We start from the raw sequence: 19,600 nt of genomic DNA on the forward strand, positions 1-19,600 counted from the left end.
GTGAAAGATTGGTAATAATTCTTCTTTAGGTTTGGTAGAGTTCACCAGTGAAGCTTGGGCTTCTCTTTGTAAGATATTTTATGATTACTAATTCAATCTCTTTACTTGTCATAGTCCTATTCAGATTTTCTATTTCTTCTTGAGTCAGTTTTGGTAGTTTGTATCCTTAGAGCTATTTGTCCATCTCAGCTGGGATGTCTAATTTGTTGACATACAACAATTCATAGTTCCCCTATAGTTTTAATTATTTTTTTAAAAGATTTTATTTATTTATTCATGAGACACACACACACACACACACACACACACACACACACACACAGAGGCAGAGACACAGGCAGAGGGAACGGGCTCCATGCAGAGACCCAGATGTGGGACTCGATCCGGGGTCTCCAGGATCTCGCCCTGGGCTGAAGGTGGCACTAAGCCGCTGAGCCAACTGGGCTTCCCAATTTTAATTATTTTTTAAATCTTATTTAGGTGTCCTGGGTAGCGTAGTCAGTTAAGTGTCTGACTCTTGGTCTCAGCTCATATCCTGATATCTGGGTTGTGAGATTGAGCCCAGAGTTGGGCTTCATGTACAGCATGGAATCTACTTAGGATTCTCTCTCCCTCTTCCTCTGCCCCTTGCCCCCACACCCTCTATGTCTCTCTAAAATAAATAAATCTTTAAATAATTTATTTTAGTTATCTGAGTCTTCTCTTTGTTTGGTTGTTTGACTAAAGGTTTGCCAATTTTGATGTTGTTTTCAAAGAACAAATTTTCATTGATTTTATTTGTTTTTCTATTCTTTATCTCATTTATTTTTGCTCTAATCATTATTATTTTCTTTCTTCAGTTTTCTTTGCATTTAGTTTCCTCTTCTTTTTCTAGGTTCTTGAAGGGGAAAGTAAGGTTATTGATTTGAGACTTTTCTTCTTTTTTAACCAGTGTTTATTGCTAGAAATTTCTCTGTAAATACTGTTTTAGGGGCATTTCATAAATTTTGGCATGTTCTGTTTTCGTTTTCATTTGCCTCAAAGTATTTTTAATTTTGCTTTTGGTTAGGTCTTTTACCTATTGATTATTTAGCAGTGAGTTGTTTAATTTCCATATATTTGTGAATTTCCCAAATTTTCTTCTACTATTAATTTCTAATTTCAATTTATTGTGGCTAGAGATCATACTTTGTATTATTTCAATCCTTTAAATTTATTTAGATTTGTTTTGTGCCCTAACATATGGTCTATAATGAAGAATATTTAATGTGTACTTGAGAAGAATGTGTATTCTGTTGCTGTATAGATTGTTCTATAGATATATCTTAGTTCTACTTGGTGTATAGCATTAAGTCTTCTATTTTCTTGTTGATTTTATATCTATTCTATTTATTATTTAAAGTAGGATATTGGAGCCTCCAATTATTATTATTAAACTGTGTATTTTTTCCTCTTCATTTCTATCTGGTTTTGCCTCATGTATTTGGGAGTTCTGTTATTTGGCACATATATACATATATTTTTCAACATAACTCTTTCTTGTTTGAAACTATATAAAAACCAAAATAAGCTCTTGGGGTGCCTGACTAGCTCAGTCAGAAGATCACATGACTCTTGATCTCTGAGTCATGGATTCAAGCCCCATATGGTGTAGAGATTACTTAAATTAAAAAAAACTTAAGACGTATTTAAGAAAAAACCCACAATACACTCATTCTTATGTTCTATATCTGATTACCATAGTTTCCTATATCTTATTTAATAAACTCTTAGAAAACAGTCATTAACTGGTTATATAGCTTATGTTTTTTACATTTCCATCTGAATTTGTAAACTTTGAGTTGTGTTTCCATTTTGTTTCTTTGATTGCTGTCATTATGGATTCTGTTTTTTTCCTGAAAACAAACAAACAAAAATTGTCTGAGTCTGGGAATCTAAACAAAGTAATCTAGATATTCATTCTCATTCGCATTCTCTGTCTTTCTCTCTGTATCAATCTGTCTTTCCTTTTTCCATTTATTACATCTTGGTGTTGGCTTCTTTTTTGTGTGGATAAATTTTCCTAAATCCAGAAGAAAGAGAGCTCCTCTTTCCAATGGTTTCAATATTCCAGGATTTAGTTTTAGACTTATCTCTGAACCAATCAGTGTGACCAGAGATATTTATTGATTACAGTGATTGAACAGGTCTGGGTCCAAGGCTCCCTATAGAGCTCGTGGTGCAGTCAGTCCCAACCCCCCACAGGAGCTGGGAGCTTGGGAAGAGTGCTTTCTCAAAGGAAAATTGAGGTGCTTTTATCAGAGGAAAGAAGAGATGTTGGGCAAGCAGAAGCAACAGATGATCAGTGTCCCCAGTGTATCAGATCATAAGAATCTCCAGAACAAGTGTTGAAAACAGAGATTCCCAGGTCATACTCCGATCTGGTTGAATCAGAATCACTTAGAGGAGTTGTCTAGAAATTGATATTTTTAGTAATATTCATGACTGCTCCCATTTTGTCACTGCTTTTTACTGAAATGTAAACAAGTACTTGGAACATTCTCTTTTTCCATCTGTCTTAAAGATATACTTCTCAGCTAGTCTACACACCCAAGCTAAAGAGGAGTGATTAAGTTGTGTAGATGTGCACTAAAAATTGGTATGGGGATGATCTGAAATAGATATTGATACTTCTCTAAACCATCAGGGAATTATTCGTTCCTTTGTTTGACTTCCGTGGTGTAGAACTAATGACATGTTTTATTTTAAAAAGAGAAGAAATGAAAATGAAACAAAACTTTTCTAATTCATTTCTTTTTTTCTCCCAAAAGGCAAAATAGATAAATGGCTGCACTCTGGATTTGTTAAGAAGGGAGACTTTATTTTTCATGTCTAAAATTATATCCCATACTCCTCATTACTAAACATCTGTTTAAGCTTCATCACTAGGAGACATCCTTAGTAGATTGAAAAGTCATAGTGAGCACCAATGAGTTACTTGCTGCTCATCTGTGTTGATTTAAGTGTGTGATGTATGAAGTGGCTTTGAGAGTAGAGGTTTACTGCCTCCCTTGTGCTTTCATGAACATGCATTACCTTCTCTGGATTCTAAGTACCTCATGGATCTGTTTTTTTTTTTTTTTTTTTTTTGATCTGAGTTTTAAAGCCAATATATACCAATGGTAACAGAACTTAAACTGTAACACATACTTATGGACAATTAGCACTATGGAACTTGGGCTTTAAAATGTCCAACAGGAATAGCAGTAATAATAACAACAATACCAACAGCATTAAATTGAACTTAAAATAACATTGATTAAGCATTTCTATGTACCCACCTTTGTGTTAAACACATAACACGAATAACATACTAAATCCTTACAACAGCCTTATGAGGTAGTAGATGCTATTATTATTCCTAATTTATGGTGAGGAAGCAGAAGCACTAAGAAATAAGAAATCTACATAAGTTCATAGAGCTATGAGATGGCTGAGACAAGTTTAATACAGTTTGTTTTCAACCATATCCTCCTACCCTTTCAGTGAGTAATGGATTTACAATGCCAGTGGGGATAGATATGTTTGGTAATAATGTGTTTATTTGACAGAGAGGAGGACAAGATTAGCAGAATCATCTTATATATATCTGAAACAATGACCTTGATTTCATTAACTCATTTCACACAGCTAAATGAGCTTAGGTGTTTTAGAACACTTGGAAGTGATTAAAGTCTTGCCTCTAGGTTGAAGGCTCCGGGGCTGGGAAGGAATGGACTTCAGGAGGCCCTGCTGTCTGTTGATGTGTGATAGACAGAGTAGGTTCACAGAATAAAGGCAAATAAACATGCAAGTAGAAACCTGTATACTTTGAGTTCAGTGAAAGGAAGAATGGAACTCATTCTTTTATGGCCACCACCAAGAAGTCCTCATTTATTCAAACTGCGTCTCCAAGAAAATTTTTTCTTTTTTTTCATAAAAATTTATTTCCATGTTAATTTTACTTCTTTAAAAATGATGGTAGATTCTTCAAAAATTTCTTGGTCTTTTTATTAGCTTCTTGGGAAGTTAGAAGTAGTTCCATTATCTCCAAAACTGGTTTGAATTAGGTACACAATTAGGAGCCTATCAGGTTGGAGAGAAATTTGAACTTTCCAACACAAATTTATCATCCTTTTTATAAAACAGGTATCGACAAAAGAAAAAGGGAAAGCCTGCCTCAACAATCCTATGCAAAGAACCTCCCAGTTTGTTTTTTCTTTAATTATTGTCAGTCCTTGAGAAATGTACATATCTGTTGCAATAAGCAGGAGTTGTGGCATGCTCTGTGAAGATGGGCCAAACCTCCTGCAGGACTGTGTGAATGGAATTCAGTATACATTGCAGCCTAAAAATATTGTAAGAGCATTCCATTCTTCTCATGAGACTTTTCTTCCTTTCTTATTCAGCTGCATTCAGATCTCTGTGGGGAGCAAGTGAGAGTCTGTGGATTCAATGAAATGTAAAAGCAGAAGAGACTTCCAGAGAGCCTTCTTTCTGTCCCTAAAGGTCTTCATTTGTCTGCAATGCTTGATAGATCAGTTTAGTCTAGAATTCACTGATACAGGAGAGATATTGACTTGCCCTATTGTGTAAACATAGAAAGACCCAAATCGAAACCCCTGCCAGTGACCCCCAGCCCCAAGCTTTAGGAACTATGGGATTGAGACAAGAAATTGTGAGAGTCAACAATGGTACTGACAACCATACGTTATTGACTCAGACTGATTAGAAATTAAAGCACCAACTCCAGAGGAACATTTGCAAAGAAATCAGAGAGTGCTTGGGTGCTCTATATTCTCAAGCTCTTATTCTTGCCTTGATTGAATCATTCTTAGCAGAGACAAGGAGAAAAACTGCAAAGTACTTTTGTAACTTTTTCCCCTTTTTTTCCCTTTAACGTCCCACGTGAAAAGTTGGGATGGGAGTTGGATGATTTATGTTAAATTTTGCCTCTGCTCTGAATTGATGTAACTAGAGAGAATTCATATCACCTCTGGATGCCTCTATTTTTTAAATTTACAAAAAGTATAGTAATCATATCTTCCTCCTTTCATATCCACCAAGACAGTTATCAATCAGGCTATGGGCAATGATGTATTATATTTTGAGCAAAGAAGGCTCTGATGGAATTCATGGGAATAGTTTTTTCCCCCTTACTGTTGTATTTTCCCTTCAACAAGCAGTGTTGTTTCTTTGCATCCAACAGACTCAGAGAAGCACAGATATGTCTTGTCTTGTTCCTGGTATCTTCCTTCACTCCAAAACATTATCAGTGATTTCACCAATAGGAAAGCAGAGTTTGGGAGGTTGGATTTGTCAGTTAACTTGTACTCCCTCTGCTGGTTGAATGGCTCATATTTCTTTTTCCATGACTCCCGGGCTCTTGAGATTAATTAATTAATTAACAATTGACTTATTTATTTACTCAGTAAAGTTGAAAATTATGTATATTTTTTAGAAAATGATAAACTTAGGATGAATTTGTGAAATTGTATGTTTTCCAGTACTTGGAAGGGCTGTCATTTTATTTAGCGCAAATGAGGACGGGTTCATAAAACTAGGTTTTGCCAAATTGGTGGTAACAAGGATTAGCAAATGTATCCAACTCTAACCTTCTGATGGCACATACAAGTAAAGACACAAGAAATACCTGGCATTAGGTATTAACCATTTCCTTTAAAACACTGGAGGGATAACTTGGTATTCATGGCAGCAGTCTGGTAGAAACAGCCAGAACCATCAAATATGCTTAAATCCATATAGGTTCATAATAATATAAACAAAACCCCTAATCAGTCGCCTTTAAATGATGATAAAGAATGAATTAATTATTTTGAACACTGGCAAATAAGAGGAAAGAATCAAGTAATTATCCTGTATTTTCTGTATGGGTTATTCTACTGAGTAATTTAAAGTAGATGAAAGAAGTTTGTTTTTTTTTTAAGATTTTATTTATTATTTTAGAGAGAGAGAGTGAGCAGGTGGAGGGGTAGAGGGAGAGGAAGAGAGAGAACCCCAAGTAGACTCCACACTGAGTGTGGAGCCTGTTTGGGGCTCATTTTCACAACTGTGAGATCATGACCTGAGCTGAAATCAAGAGTTGGATACTTAACTGACTGAGTCACCCAGGCGCCCCAAGAAGTATATCTTTATATAAATACTCCAGCCAATAAATGTAAAAATACCGATAAAATTAGAATATCACCATCTTTCAATCCCTAATCAATTAAAATATCTAGGCATCAAGCATCAAAGGCTACTAACATAAAGAGCTAGGTCATATGCCTCCTGATAAAAGAATACATCACCACTTATGGACTTACCCAAGGTATAGAACCTGAGTCTGATCAAGCCTCTGGATCTAGCTGCCAATCTGCAGGGACTATGGAGGACAGAGGAATGTTGAACTACATTATGAGTGTGCAATTGGCAAAACTCAGATCCTGGGAATCTTTACAGATCAAATGCCCTGGGTTCTTCAGCAGATAAATTGCCAAGAAAAGAAATGGATAGACAGGAAATCTCTAAAATAAAAATGACTTAAAAGAGATACCAATTTTTAAAAAGAGCAAATCTTAACTAGAATGTTTGAGGTCCACTCTTGAGTAATAAAAACATTAAGAAACAGTGGAATGACTATGATGGTAGTCAGGTGGGTGCTTACTTCTGGGAAGAGAGAAGACGTTGAGACTGGAATAGGACAGATGGAGGTGCTTCAGGGATGTTACCAAAGTTCCATTCTTGACCTGGGTGGTGGTTACAGGTGCTCCCCTTCTAATAATTCACTAAGCTATGACTTTGTGCAGTTTTTGGCTTCTGTGTTTTATTTTACTATAAGAAGTTTTAAAAATAGGCATCCAGAACGATAAGGGTCCTTATTAGTTGCTTCAGTCAGTTCCCCTTCTTTCTATTTCCTACATTTCTCTCCCTCTTTTCTCTTTCTCTGTCTCCCTGGTCATCATCATTACTCTTTCCAGTTCCCAGGCCTCACCACAAAGCTCTCTCATGTGGCTTTTTTAGATGTGAGTTGAAGCTCCGTCTACATGTTGGATTTGATGACTACTTGTGCCTAGGCTAATGTCACGGCCAAGTGGGGACATCTGGGAAGAGAAAAGAGAGTCAGAAATTCTCTTTGCTGATTTTCAAGCTCTGCCACATAAACTCAATTTCATCAGAGCTCATGTTGGATTGTGCTTCCCACTGTATATTTGGTACATTTACATGATTTCATATTTTTTAAAAATCTGGTTTATCTTGTCATTTTTTGGTAAATGACTCTTGTCATTATTTGGTAAATAAATATTTATTTTTAAGATTTAGAGAGAGGCAGAGACATAGGCAGAGGGAGAAGCGGGCTCCCTGCAGGGTCCGATGTGGGACTCGATCCAGGACCCCAGGATCAGGACCTGAGCAAAAGGCAGACACTCAACCACTGAGCCACCCAGGTGCTCTTTTAACTTAGATTTAAATGGTAGACTCAAAAAGGATGAATAATATAGTAGACAAAGATGTTTAATAAACAACTAATTCATTTTGTTGGGCACCTTCTATAAGCCATTCACAGATTACTTTTCTTTATAGAAGTTATGGAAAATAGTAGCTACGATTTATTGAGTATCAATTATGTGCTAGGCAGTTTGCAGATACTACTCCTAATCCTAAAAAGGACATATCTCTACAAAGTGGGTATCATTGTCTCTATTTTACAGATAAGGAATGTGAAGTTCTGGAGGGTAAAGTGATTTGCTTGAAGTCGTACATACTTATGAAACAAAACTGAGTTATATCCTGGCTCCAGCGTTTGCTCTTTTTTTTCATCATGTGATGGTAATTGAATATTGACCTGCAACATGGAGGTTTTCATCATCCAGTTAAAGTATCATTTCCTAAATTAACCTCATGATGAGGTACAGCACTGGACTTGACTTTTCGAATGAGCTATAAGATCTATTGTGGAAGATGATGTGTTGAGGGTGATTGTCCTTCCTGTCATGAGTGTAAAGACAACTGTCACGGTAAATAGATAAAATCACATTTGAGTATCAAAATTAAAGCTAATTTTAGAGAAGACTTCCTAATTGCTCTGACAACAGTCACCTTTCCTTTTCTGCCACTGGGACTGTCTCCCTTCATTCACGATTTCTTTTTCTCCTATTACAGTGTAATGGAAGCTTGGTTTGTTGATAATACAAAGTTGACATCTTGGTAAATCAGTGGAAAATGACCTTTCTTCTGGACTGATAGGTATTGATAAAGAAGTAGAATACTTCTAAGGAGAATTGACCCTGTATTATATTCAATCTCAGAGCTCTTTTGCATTTGGACACACAGGAGATAGTGAATAAGATCAAACTAAGAGAGAACATACTCATTTTATTGTAAAAGATTGTTCTTCATGTGACTTATTCCTCATTTAGCAAAAAACCACTAGATGCTGGGAGTTTTCTATTCTGGGGATTTGCATAATCCAGTTTACTTATTGCATGGAAATAAATATGCATAGACAGGGGAAGAAGAACTTGACTGACTTTTTTGTTTAGTAGCAGTTTTATGAGAAAAAAATTTATTTCATAAAAACATTCACCTTTAAATTTTTTCTCTTATAGCTTTTCCAATAGAATTTGAGAAGAATTATGATTTTGGTGGAGGAGAGAATAATTTTTTGGTTTGCTTAAGCATTAATGGATTGGCACGGGTCATTTAATTAATCTGCCACGAATGCAGCAGAAGCAGCATTAACACACATTTTATTTGTATGACTCTTACTTTCATAAGACTCTTACTTTTATGTTTATAAAAGTGTGCATGTTGCTGATACTGCTTTTTTTCTTTTTAACAAAATCTCTCTCTCTCTCTCTCTCTCTCACACACACACACACACACACACACACACATTTATGTAAACCAAACTAAAACTTGTGTTTTCCTTACCAAATTTCCTTGAGAGAAGAAGCCCTCTAATATCTGAGAATGAGTCTTTGGCCGTTTTTGGCTTTTTATGCAACTGATGATAGATTTTTAAGGTGCTAAACATGAACTTGAGAACTATTTATATGTTAACACCTGGACTTACTGAATATTTCCAAGCAATCAGGTTATATATCCTTCTTCTGGAGAACCTGGCTACCACTAGAGAAACTTAGAACATTCCACAGACACAGTATTGACATGTATACCTAAAGATCACTTGAAAAACAAGAGTTTCAAGTTTCTGATCCTACCATACGAAATGAAAGTTATTTGGCCAAATGAAAGGCTTACGTTAGTGGGCGCCAGTAAAGAAAATCTCACAACAATAAAAACACAGAGTTAAAAATCAGAAATCCCTCAACAGCCAGTGGTTCTTAGCCCAGCTATCTATTAGAATTAGTGGGAAGGCGAGTGTGTAAATGCTTCCAATAAATACTGACAACCTGTCCTTCCCAGGTATGGATCACAGGCAACGATATTTTAAAAAACTCTCCACATAATATCTGTGTGTAGCCAGTGTTAAGCACCACAAATCTACATGATAATTTCTAAATTCACTGCAAATTATGGGAAAATGTGGGATGATTTATTCCCTGATCAGAAGGTCTGATTTATTTTTCTTTAAGATTTTACTTATTTATTTATGAGAGACACAGAGTGAGACAGAGACATAGGCTCCCTGGAGGGAGCCTGATATGGGACTTGATTCCAGGACCCCAGGACCACAACCTCATCCAAAGGCAGACACTCAACTGCTGAGCCACCCAGGAGGTCTGATTTAAATATTGATGGCCATCAGCAAGGTTTGCTCACCAGCAATTCCTTTATTTCATTAAGAAGGCAGTGCTGCATGGGGGGGCGGGGGTTATGTGAAGATGTGAAGGCTCCATAGGTATTTTGCCAGATGTCTGTGTCACCAGAAAGTGTGGAAACTTTTCAGAATGATACGTTTCCAGACTACAGAAGGTTTATTCACTCAGAAGAGTGTGAAACAAGTGCTTCTGGGGGTCTGGGAAACCTTTTTTACATAAAGGCATTTAGGGAAAGTGAGCTAGAAAAGATTCCTCACCTTCCTTTCTTTTTTTATTTTCTGAAATGTATCAGTGGTACCTGGACTGGTCAAAGTAGAACGATAGTCACATGAATGACCTGTAATGATGCTTCCCCTAATGAAGGGCAGTTTGGTAAAAGCCCCCAAATCAAACTTTACATCAAAATCCTGATGTGCATGTTTTCTAAAGCCATCCTTCCCACTGATAACATCTTCCAGTTTCTTTTGATACAGTAGGTAATTTGCCATGTTGGGAGGCATTTTCTTTGCTCAGTTCATCTGATCTGAAACAAGGGTAATGTGTGGGGTGGAATTGCTTTCAGGACACTGTGGCATTTTAGTGAAAAAAAAAAAAGACCAGCCTGTGTGGCTCATTCTAATTTATCAAAAGCTGCCAGCCTTGGCTACACTGCAGATCTAGCAATCTACTTCAATGTAAACATTTTAATTACTATTTCTAACATTTGGCTTTCATTAAAAGTTAGAGAAAAACTAAATTTTTTTTCATAAAGTAAATACTGGAAAACTCCTTTAAAAAGCCCACCCCCAACACACAATTGCACACACACACACACACATACACACACACACACACACACACACACGGTTTTGATCTAAAGACAAAAAGAAAACTCTATAAACAAAAGAAGAACAAAAAAAGGAGAGGAAGGAGGGAAGGAGAAAGGAATGATTATAGAAAAGGAAGACAAAAGAGAATGAAAGTATGTACCCCTATCTTAAGACTGCTCATCAAGATTAACTGGAAGTGGATTAAAGACTTAAGCATAAGAAAGACCTGGTATGTAAAATTCTGAGAAGAAAACATAGGGAAGAAGCTCCTTGACACAGGTTTTGGCAGTAAGCTTTTGGGTATGATATCAAAAGCACAAGCAATCTAAACAAAAATCAACAAGTGGGACAACATCAACCTAAAAATATTCTGCACAGAAAAAAAATTGGTAAAATTAAAAAGAAACCTATACAACTGAGAAAATATTTGTAAACTGCATATTGGGTAAAAGGTTATATACAAAATATATAAAGAACTCATATAACTCAATAATAATAACAAAAAAACAAATAATCTGGTTAAAAATAGGCAGAGGACCTTAGTAGATATTTCTCTAGAGAGGATATCCAAATGGTCAACAGGTACATGAAATGGATGTTCAACATCACTAATCACCAGGCGAATGCAAATCAAAACCACAATGAAATATCACTTCACACCTATTAGAATGGCTATCACCAGAAAGACGGGTTAATAAGTGTTGGTGAGGATATGGAGAGAAGGAAACCTTTGTGCACTGTTGGTGGGAATGTAAATTGGTTAAGTCATTATGGAGAATATTATTGAGATTTCTCAAAAAATTAAAAATGCAACTACCAGTGCCTTAGTAGTTTGAGTGGCCCACTCTATTTTTTAAAGTTTTTATTTATTCATTCATTTGAGAGAGAGAGTGCACAGGGGGAAGGGCAAGCAGACTCCCAGCCCGATGCAGGGCTTGATCCCAGGACCCTGAGATCATGATCTGAGTCGAGGAAGATGCTTAACTGACTGAGCCAGCCAGGCCCTGAGCCAGCCAAGAGTGGTCCACTCTTGATTTTGGCTGACGTCATGATCTTGGTGTTCTGAGACTGAGCCTGGCATCGGGCTCTGCACTGGGCATGGAGCCTGCCTGGGATACTCTCTCTCCTGCTACCCCTCCCTATGTCATGCTCTCTCTCTAAAAATAAACATAAATAAATAAAAATCCAACTACCATATGATCCAGCTATCCCATTGTTGGGTTTCATTCTAAAGGAAATTAAAACAGGATTTTGAAAAGAAATCTTGGCTCTCTAGTTCTCCCTGTCGGACACAGACACATTTTCTGATGCAGTGCCAGCCGCATCCACAAGATGTGGTGGTGAAGACTGGAGTAAATGGATTGACCATATTGGGAGCCTGGTCAAGATGGCTACTTTTAACTCTGGCAGAGTGGACATTGTCACCATGAATGACCCTTTCATTGACCTTAACTACATGGTCTATATGTTCTAGTATGGTTCTAGTATGATTCCACCCATGGCAAGTTCCGTGGCACAGTCAAAACTGAAAACAGGAAATTTGTCATCAGTGGAAAGCCCATCTCCTTCTTCCAGGAGTGAGATCCTGCCAATGTTAAATGGGGTGATACTGGTGCTGAGTATGTTATGGTATCACTGGGATCTTTACCACCATGGAGAAGACTGGGGTCCTTGAAGAGCAGAGGCCAAGAGGTCATCATCTCTGCCCCTTCTGCTGATGCCCCCATGTTTGTGATGCTGTGAATCATGAAAAGTATGACAACTCTCTCAAGATTATCAGCAATGCCTCCTGTACCACCAACTGCTTAGCCCCTCTGGCCAAAGTCATCTATGACAACTTTGGCATCGTGGGGAGTACTCATGGCCACAGTTCTTGCCATCACTGCCACCCAGAAGATCATGGACAGTCCCTCTGGGAAGCTGGGGTGTGATGGCTGAGGGGCTGCCCAGAGCATCATCCCTGCTTCTACTGGTGCTGCCAAGGCTATAGGCAAGGTCACCCCTGAACTGAATGGGAAGATCAGTGGCATGGCCATCTGTGTTCCTACCACCAATGTGTCAGTTGTGGATCTGACCTGTCCACCTGGAGAAAGCTGCCAAAAGCTGTCTTTGTATAGACATCAAGAATCAGGTGAGGCAGGCATCAGAGGGCCCCTTCAAGGGCATCTAAAGCCACACTAAGGACCAGGTTGTCTCCTACAACTTTAACAGTGACACTCACTTTTCCACCTTTGATGCTGGGGCTGGCATTCCTCTCAATGAGCTTTGTTAAGCTCATTTCCTGGTATGACAATGAATTTGGCTATAGAAACCAGGTGGCAGACGGTATGGTACACATGGCCTCTAAGGAGTAAGAGTGCCCTGGACCACCAATCCCAGCAAGAGCAAGAGGAAGAGAGAAGCCCTCAGCTGTTGGGGAGTCCTTGCCCCAAATCATCCCCCAACATACTGAGAATCTCCTTACCTTCACAGTTTCCAACCCGGGCCCCCTGAAGAAGAGGAGGGACTTGGGGATCCTTACCTTGTCATGTACTATCAATAAAATATACTTTACTCAGCCAAAAATAAAAAAGAAAAGAAGAAAAAAAAAAAAGAAAAAGAAATCTGCATTCCTGTGTTTATTATACAGTTTTATTCACAACAGCCAAGATATGGAAACAACCTAATTATCAGTAAATGGATGAATGGATAAAGAAGATGTGGTATATATACAATGGAATATTATTCAACTATGAGAAAAAAGAAAATCCTACCATTAGCAACAAAATGGATGGGACTTTAGGGCATTATGCTTAGTGAGATAAGCTAGTCAAAGAAAGATAAAAATTGTGGGATCCCTGGGTGGTTCAGCGGTTTAGCGCCTGCCTTCACCCCAGGGCGTGATCTAGAGACCCAGGATTGAGTCCCACGTCGGGCTCCCTGCATGGAGCCTGCTTCTCCTTCTGCCTGTGTCTCTGCCTCTCTCTCTGTGTGTGTCTTTCATGAATAAATAAATAAAATTTTAAAAAAGACGAAGTTGTAGAAACAGAGTAGAATGGTAGTTACCAGAAGCTGGGGGAATTGGGGAGATGTTATTAAAAGATATAAACTTGCAACTAAAAGATGAATAAATTTTGAAGATCTAACATTCTGACTATAGACAATGCTGTATTAAATACTTCAAACTTGCTGAAAAACTAGATCTTATGTGTTTTCACCACAAAAAAGAAATGACATGTGTGTATGTATGTGTATGAATCAGTAGATAACTCTGGCCCTTCCGTCCAAAAAAGCTGTAGTACAATTTGATGAGTCCTTCCCAGCTAGCTCTGAAGGTCCCTGTTAAGTTTGACTTGGCAGAAATGTGCGTTACTGGATAACACAAGATACAACTTTATTTATCCTCCTATACCACAAATGTTAGTTTCAGTTGACATGTGTTTCTTGTTCTGATATGTAACTTATGCTATATAATTAGTCTAGTTGAAAGACTAACTTTATATTCTAGAAAGTAGTAACATATCAACATCATAAGAGTTCTTCACAAAGCACAGAAGGAACAAAATAGGTTCAGGAGGAAGTAGGGGATGATAGAAGACCGCAGATAGTGGATATTACCTTTAGGGATAGAAAACCACCGAAGGTCAGAGTATTATTATACTTCTATTTTAAAGCAACCACTTTGATTATTTGGTTAAGAATAGACTATAGAAGGCAAGGACAGAAGCAGGAAGATCAGTTGAGAAAAGACTGCAATAGTCCAGGAGAAAGATGATGTAACTTGGATCAGGATGATAACAGTGGAGGTGAGAGAGGTATGGGTATGCTTTAAATATAGATGCAACTGGATTTGGTGACGGATTGGACATTAGAGAGAAAGAGGGTAAGGAGTCAAGAGTATAAGATTTGTTTCTGGAATACTTAAAATGGCAGTAGCGATTAACTGAGATAAAGGATGTTACTGGAGAAACAGGTGTTAGGATGGAGATTTGGGGTGTCCTTTTGGATGTGTTAAGTTTGAGAAACCTGTTAAGCTCCCAAGTGGAGAAGGCAGTATTTGGTGGAGTACAGACTCAATTCCTCAGGGAGTCTGGAGTTCAGGGGAGAGGCTGGGGCTGGAGATAAGAAGTTGGGTCAGACCTAAACAGTGTGGCATGTCATGTTGCTGCTGTAGAATAGTGGCAAAGGCATTGTTTATAAAAAGATGACTTTTAAGACTATTATATTATGTCCTTTTGAGTTGTCTTTTTTCCTTTAGACTCTTAAGCTTTAGACTCTTATATTTTAAAAGTTTTAGCTTTTTTATTTTCATCTTTTATATGTATTTACGATGACTTATTACAAGTATCTATGCTTTAGATATCTCCAGATCTGCTTTATCCCCAGAGAAGTTCTCAACACATATCAGATAGTTGCATGAGTTTTATGTTTTTGTGTCATCTTTAAAATGGAATCCAAAAGGTTTTCCATATTGTTTGGGATGACTTGTGAATATCTTCAATGTTATGTTTCTCCCGGAAAAGCTAATCTCTCACATTATATGATAGGTATTGAAAAAATACGATTCAGGCCCTTAAGCAATCTATCACATAAGGCAACTGAGGCCAGAGGCCACTATTGAACCTCCTTTTGCCTCCAAGTCTGGACACTAGTCATAACCTAATATAGGATCTAGGTCCTGGTAGTGTGTGGGATGGAATTGGCCCTAACAATTCTGGCCAAGTTAGTCCCAAAATAACTATGTGAATGCTCAAGAGGCCAGACTATCACAGTAGGTCTGGGAGCAGGTACTAGAAGTTCTGGATCAAGTGTAATCAAAAGAACAATTAAAATGTCTATATAATTTGACCAACCAGCTCAGGTAAGATTGAAATAGTTCTTCCCTGCATTCTTCTGGAATAGAGAAAACTTAAGGTTTGGTTGGTTTTCTCAGATCTCTTCCAGATGGAACAGTCACCTTTTAAGAAATACTAGGAACTAGAGGTAAAATGGTACTTGCTTAGATACTTTTTATGACATCTTGTATTTGATACTTCTGAAGCCATTAAAGTCAGAAGAAAGATGGGACTTAAAGATAGAAAGGCTGTAGCTTCACCACTTGGATTCTGGCTTTCTGTGCACTCTTTCATTCAGCAGTGGTTTATTGAACCCCCACTCTATGTTGGGGGCTGTGACTTATAAACTGGTTTTTGCTATTGTTCTTATTAATGCAATTTAATCACTTTACTAAAAATTAGAGAATAATTTATTGCTATAATTAATAATTAAAATCAGCTCACATCAGCCATAGAACTTTGATAGAATTTAACTACAAGCAAATTCTTCACAGTGAAATATAACTACTCACTAAAATAAGATATTAAAAGACAACCAATAAGTTGGAAGAAAAAGTTTGTCCTTCATACATGGCAAACAAATGGATCTTCTTTGTAGAAAAATATCATATGCAAAAAAAAAAAGAAAAATATCATATGCATTGCTTTTGTTAATTTTTTTTAATTTGAGAGAGAGAGCACTTGAGCAGGTAAGGAGGGGCAAAGAGAGAGGGAGAAACAGACTCTCCACTTATCAGGGAGCTTGATGTGATGCAGGGCTCAATCCCAGGATTCAGAGATCATGAACCAAAGGCAGACACTTAACCGACTGAGCCCTCAGGCCCCCCTGCTTTTATTTTATTTTTTCATATGCATTGCTCTTAAAAAAACACTATAAAAATAGAATAATAGATAAAAGTTAAGAATTAAATTATTCAAATAAGAAACATAAATGGCTGATAAACATGAAAAAAACTTGAATATTACTAGTAATAAGAATTTTTGCAACTACGAATAACAAGATATTTTTCCCACTCTACTCAATTTTTATGAATTGAGTTTTGAAGATTGCATATAAGTTGTATCTATCTATCAGAGGAGTTGAATGTGAATTAATGAAGTGGACAAGAGGGTGAGGATCCAAGAGAAAGGTACTCTAGAAGTTTGAATTGATACATGAGATACATGAAAAGTTCAACACTGCTGGAGTTTACTATGCAAGAGGGAGAAGAAGAATGTAGAGTGAGGCAAGATGAGTATGAAGGGTCAAGATTATGGAAGACTTTGGGTAGGTAACGGTGAAGAACTTTGACTATATCCTGAGGGTGATCAGGAACAAATGAAGGTTAAGGGAAATCCCAGTTGAATTACAGTTTTTAGGGAGAGTACTTTGACAGTGCAGGCAAGGTGAGACTGAAGACTAGACGATCACTCAAGCACTACGGGTGGTCCAGTGAAATGGGGGAGCTTGAATCTAGCCAAAAAAGAAGGGCTGGAGAGATCAACCAGAACAACAAGCAGTTTGTGCAATACCTCACCTCAAGTTTACAGGGATTGACTTTCATGCACTTACATTCAAAGGAAAACACCACCAATGAAACACCTAGCCTCTTCTCAATGTTAACATAGGTTCACCTTTGAAGTTAAGATGCCCCTCCTCTTTGCTTCCTCTAGAATAACCATGGGATGGGGATAGGAGGCTGTTATTCCAGAGCTGGGTGTAGCTTGTGGTCAGTAAAATTTGTGCGTGTCACTAGCTGGTCCTCACCCTGGCTGGAAGTATCTGATAATGCAAGGATTTGGACTCAAGTTGTAGGTACCTCCTATCTTAAGGCTCCTGGCCAGGCCCTGGGGAGTTTCCTGGAACACTGAGCTCTATTGCTATGCTTTAATCAGCTCTTCTTGAAATGGTGACCAGGGAGAGATGGGCTCTGAGGGGGAAAGAACCCTGTTAAGTCTCAAGAAAGACTGAGAAGGTTTTCAAATCCACATTTGGAATATATATTTTTTTCTTTCCATAAACATAATACATCTGGTTATTACCCTCTAATTCATCTTGCATAGAATGAGGATAACTAACCTAATTTAAAGTTAACCCTCCTCTATCACTCCACTTTTTTTTAAAGAAAAATATTGTTAATAATTTCACAAGTTGACCAAGAAATATATAATTTCAGTTTTAAATTATGAATTTTACTTTAAAATTTATATGGCTAACATTTTCACTTATTTAAAACAAATTTTTTTGGGGGGGCACCTGGTGGCCAGTCAGTTAAGCTCTGTCTTCAGCTCAGGTCATGATCCCAGGGTCCTAGGATTGAGCCCCATATCAAGCTCCCTGCTCAGTGGGGAGTCTGCTTCTCCCTCTCCCTCTCCCCTACTTATGCTCCCCCCCCCTTAAATAAATTAAAAAAAAATAAATAAATATCTTTTAAAAAATAAAATTTTATGACTGTTTTTGAAATTACAGAGAATAGTAGATCTAACTCTAGCTAGGTTAGTGGATCTATAGTGAATATTCAGAAGTATGTGTGAGGTGCTTCATGTTAAGTCAAGCTGAGACATTTGGAGTTAATACGAGAGTGTATGAGTAGAAATTTGGCAAGAATTAAGAGTCAAATACTGAACTAAAGTAAAAGCAGTTTTCTGCTGGGTGATTGGGAATGATTCAGAAAACCCATAAATGTGAGGACAGGTGTTTCAGAGGTGAAAGTGTACACAGCACAAACCTAAAGGAGAATATGTCTTCTCTAGATATTTTATCAATAAGGAATTTGAAGCCAAAGCAGTTAACTAACTGCCTTGGCAAGGTCACATGGTTAGAGGCAGAGCCTGGATGAATACTTACCTCTCTTGACCCAGAGTCATTACTTTTTCCAGTTCTTATGTTATCCTGCGATTAGGTTTAGAATTGGAGATCTCACTGTCCCTGGAGTCACACAGATAAAGACATCATAATAGAAAGAGAGGTAAGATTGTATGAGAAAATAACAGAGCTGCAAAACTAAAATAATAGGTCTGATTAATTTTTCCAGGTTGTAAAAAACAGCAGCTGTCTCTCCAAGAGACTGCATGGAGAGATAAGAAGGGGGGATTTTTGACAGAAGGGCGCTCTGGGTCCTTATTTGGTGTTTAGCCCAGGGAATTGTATAAAAATCTAGCTTTTTAAAAAAAAAAAAACAACCTTCAGGTAATACTTTTCATACACAAACACACACACACACACACACAAATAGCAAAGGATGTAAATGTCCAGTTAAGGAGCTTCTCTGATAGAACTCTAGCACATTGTTAAATAATTATATTGCTCTTCTGATTGCCAGGCAACAGGGTGGAGGTCTGTTAAACTGTACAATAGACAAGGCACTACAAGAAATCCAGATAACAGCCAACAGAACTGGTTATAAAAAGATTAGAAGCTCTTGAAGTTAACCAAACAGAAGGAGCAGATAACACATATCTGCAGGTTCTAAAGGCATGAGCAAGGGAAGGGTGAACCTTAGGACTGCAGCCTACACAGCATCAAATGGAAGGCTGAGTAAGAATCTGACTCACTCAGGTGTCAACTGTCTAAGATATTTTGGTTAAACAATTCTCTTTTCTTTTTTTCTTTAGAAAGAGCAAGCATGTGCTCATGATGGGGGGGGGGGTGAGGGGCAGAGGGAGAGGGAGATTCTTCACTTGATCTTAGCCAAAAGGCCGAGAAGCGATGAGAGAGAGAATCTTAAGCAGGCTCCATGCCCAGTGCAGAGTCCCAATGGGGACTTGATCTCACAACCCTAAGATCATGACCTGAGCTAAAATCAAGAGTTGGATGCTTAACGGACTGAGACACCCAGGTGCCTGTGGTAAAATAATTTTCTTTTTTTTTTAAAGATTTTATTTATTTATTCATGAGAGACACGGGGAGAGAGAGAGAGAGAGAGAGAGAGAGGCAGAAACACAGGCAGAGGGAGAAGCGGGCTCCATGCAGGGAGCCAGATGTGGGACTGGATCCCAGGACTCCAGAATCACGCCCTGAGCCCACCGCAGGCACTAAACCGCTGAGCCACTCAGGGATCCCGTGAGAATTTTCTAAACAATGTTGGCCTAAATGACTGGTCCTCAATTTTGGGCAGTCTTCTGAAACCGAGTCTCAAGACTTTTATTTTATTTTTTAAAGATTTCATTTATTTATTTATTTATTTGGAAAGTGTGTGAGCTGGGGGTAGGGCAG

General features: G+C 37.8%; 2 long non-coding RNA genes across 4 annotated transcripts in view; one reads left to right on the forward strand and one right to left on the reverse strand.

Moving 5' to 3' along the window:
* LOC112674926 (uncharacterized) overlaps positions 1 to 19,600 on the forward strand; it is an 89,078-nt gene that overhangs the window by 55,700 nt on the left and 13,778 nt on the right. The window lies entirely within an intron of this gene.
* Positions 1,677 to 18,649, reverse strand: LOC112674812 (uncharacterized). Its single transcript, XR_003145580.3, has 3 exons — positions 18,233 to 18,649; positions 6,665 to 7,100; positions 1,677 to 1,874 (listed from the first exon to the last, which is right to left on the reverse strand). It is a non-coding gene; the product is annotated as an uncharacterized LOC112674812 (long non-coding RNA).

Source organism: Canis lupus, chromosome 14 (assembly GCF_003254725.2).
Source record: "Canis lupus dingo isolate Sandy chromosome 14, ASM325472v2, whole genome shotgun sequence".
NCBI lineage: Eukaryota > Metazoa > Chordata > Mammalia > Carnivora > Canidae > Canis > Canis lupus.